Raw genomic sequence first — 3,827 nt, forward strand, 5'->3', positions numbered from 1 at the left:
TTGCAATCACAGCATAAACAGTAGCCTACAACAAACACAAGCCCAGTAATAGTCTGTAAAATACAAATTAAAACTCATCATCAGTGAAATGAATACAATGTGGAGTGTTCACCACCTCTGCTGCAGGCAGAATGCAGAAGTGTATGTGACTAGCCTTTTAGTGATGTTTATGAAATGCACAATCCCATCATGCTTTTGTGTGTCAATGTCATCGGTTCTGTCTTTCTAAAATACTTGTTTAGAATACTTTTGAAATAAGCAAAACAATGAACGGGAACACTTTGTAGAATTATTTTTGTGTAATTATTATTTTTATCTGGCTGATAAGTCAGTTGTTACACATTTAAACCACAACTGATAACAATGACAATGATAGTGTTTCTATGATGTAAGCTATATTTAGCCCGATCATAAGCTGCATTGAGGGATATCCATAAGGTAATGGATATAGATGATACACCTAGTTTTATTGAATGTATTGTTCTGCCTGTATCATGGCCATGTGATCAACACCTTTCATCATTAGGATTTGATATTACTATCAATATTACATATGATCAGAGTAAACACATGACTGATGACTGTTTGTAATGTTGTGAATTACAGAAGTTCTGTATTGCATGGTGAGGGGTGATAACCAATCATGACACAACTCTTCTCTAACACCAAGTCAAGTCAACACTGAAGAATGAGCATCAGCATGAACACAATATTCACATGCACACAAACTCAATCTGTGATTCTCATTAAAATGTTTGTCCCCCCCCCCCCTCTCTCTCTCTCTCTCTCACTTACCCATTTTTATTTTTATCTGCAGAGTCATGTGGGAGTTCCATCCCCGACTGTTCAGGCCATATGTGCTCCCTTGTCTCTAACTAACTCTCCTAATGCATGCAGACACACACACACACACACACACACACACACACACACACACATGTAAATTACTGTAGTTCAGCAGAGACATGGACCTGCACACACACACTAACTATATCAAAATATTTGTAGCCTGTTTTTGATCTTCATTGTGTTCATCTGTTTCAGCGTTTTATGTTATTTAATAAAAGTGAATATTAATGTAGTATCAGTCATTTACATTTTGTATGATTCACTCTACCTTTTTCCATAACAGACAACCACCAAACTCCATATCAATGCTTCATGATAGTTATACAGTATTTAGCAGCATTCAATTAGCAATTGCTGCTAACTGCTTCCCCCCTCACCCCCCACCCCCTCTCTCTCTCTCCCCCTTTAGCTCAGTTTGTAATTACTTGGATTAGGTGCCGGTTTACAGTAAACCCTCAACAGCTCAGGGGTGCCCCCTATGTAGCAGCCCCCTCACTCTGAAATCTTTCCATTGCATGACCAGTAGGTCGTGTTGTATGTGAGTAGCATGTCTCTCAACAACAGAGTGTAAACCAGGATAAATAAAACAGATCTGACACTTACAACAATAAGAAAGAGGATCATATTTGAAAGGTATATTTGTGATCCCCTGACATGGGGCAATATCTCAACAGAGGTTCCAGGATTGTGAGAAGTGACTTTGTTAATGCTTAGAGAACAAAGTGATAAATTCACCAATCCTGTTTCCATAGAACTTCACTGCACCTTATTTTTGTCCTCAGAGTAATGGCATACTATTTTTAATATTTGGACATTGTTTTCACATTATAAGCACAATCACTCTCAATTTATAAACAATTTGAAATTACATTAAAAACAAACACACCTCTGGACCAACAATACAGCAACATCGATTATTTCCTTCTGCCAAATGAAGTGAGTTATTTAACTGTGGATTTTCTTTTACATGAAGTTCTTAATTTGCAAATCTCTCATGTTGATCTGAGTTGTTTTGAGCATTTTTAGGTTAAAAAAAACTTGCATTTGCTGTTCCACATTATTGTGGCCCATTACTTGATATCTTCCAGTGGAATATCTTCACACGCAAAGGGCAACAACCACAGATTTTTATTAAATATAAGAGGAACAAAAAAATGGAGCAATCAAAGTTTAAAGGACAAAAAGAAGAACATCATCAAAAACAAACTTCCCCAACAGAAAATCACAGCAAAATAAAATGAATTAATAAAAAGAAGACAAATAGTACCAAACACACTCTTTGATGATTACCAAGTTAAAACCTATTAAGCAAAAATATTTATCACCAAAATGTAAAGAATGTCTTTTGATGATGACATGACAATGGCATAAAAAGAATCACAGTGGCAGAAGCAAATTATTACCACAATGTTTCTGACTATTTCATCATCTCCCATCTGCCAGACCTGAAGCCATGAGGATTTTCTTGGAACATCTTGGCTTTCTCTTTTCTTTGTAGAGAGAGGAAAGGCTTTGGTTCACTTATTGTTGTTCTGGGTTGAGCAAGAAGATGTCTGCACTGACTCAAAGAAACAGCTGAAATAACTTTTTTATGCTTCTTTGTAAACACTAATAGCATAACTTGTCTGAGACAGTGCAAACACAGAATTCAAAGAAACAATGGATTCCTCCACTACAAATGATTATGTTTGTGTCAGTAACAAACATATTGTTCTTAGTTACAGGGCGGCTGTGGATCATTTGTAGAGTTGGTTGTCTCTCAGCCAGAAGATCAGGGGTTTGATCCCCAGCAGCCACGTGTCTGACGTGTCCTTGGGCAAGGCACTTAACCCTAAGTTGCTCTTGCTGCTACATTGGTGGTGTATGAATTCGTATGATTGGATTACTTAATACTGATGGACACTTTACATAGCAACCTCTTCCATCAGTGTGTGAATGGGTAGGTGTGACCTGCCATGTAAAAGCTCTTTGAGTAGTCAGAAGACGAGAAAAGCACAAGACAAGCTGGAGTCTATTTACCAGTTGTGAGGCCACAATTAGGACACAATCTGCACATCAACATTATGTAACAAAGGGCATGAAATGTCAGCATCCATTTGAGTGGTAGCCCTGAAAAAAATCACATGAAATAAAGATGCATGTTATACATAACGTATGAGAGGAAGAGAAGGGGAGTTACTAAACTGTCAATATTGTAGGGTCCTTGCAGGATTAAACAAATCCATGAGCAGATGTTAACAGTCATCACTGTGTGTTCAGTTAAACGTTTTCACATTCAGCGCTATTGATTATTGTAAACAGCATCAATATTTACAGAACGTTGTTTTTAAAGGAAACACAAAATGAACATTCAAATGTAACAGCCCCATAGTTGGCCGCTGACAGGATCCTTGAAAGAAACCTGTGACACCTAGCTAAAATTATATAGCTTACTATTATGCAGCTAACTTAAGCTCATCAGACTGTCACAACAATGAATGCTGGAAAACCAATGTATAAAGTCAACATGCTTAAACATTGTTATTTAAATTGAAATTATAGCCTTTGAAAGCACTTTTCAAATGGTGAGATGTGCCCCCCCCTCCCACCCCCAGAGTGGCCCAGTGTTAGAAAAAACGAAACCAAAATAAGGTAAGTGGAAACATCTGGTCAGCTAACCTCTACGATGTGTGAGGCAGACTAAGTGGATCGACTTTTATTAACTTCAGAGGGAGGAGGTAGATTAGTGTGCAGAAAGAGGAGAAAGTATATGACCACGTTTAAACTTTGGATTTGAATGGATTGGTGCTGATGATGTCGCTACGGCCACAGTGGGTAATTTACAAGTAGGTGCTAGCCGATGACAGTATGAGGCCTTGTATACCAGGGATCATAATAACACCAAGCACCAAAGTTTGGTGACCAAGCAACGGGACTTTCTTGATAGCGACCTTAAGAAATAGCAGGAACAAAATTGTCTTTGGAAAGCAGTAATTTGA

The sequence above is a fragment of the Symphodus melops genome (assembly GCF_947650265.1).
Source record: "Symphodus melops genome assembly, chromosome: 2".
NCBI lineage: Eukaryota > Metazoa > Chordata > Actinopteri > Labriformes > Labridae > Symphodus > Symphodus melops.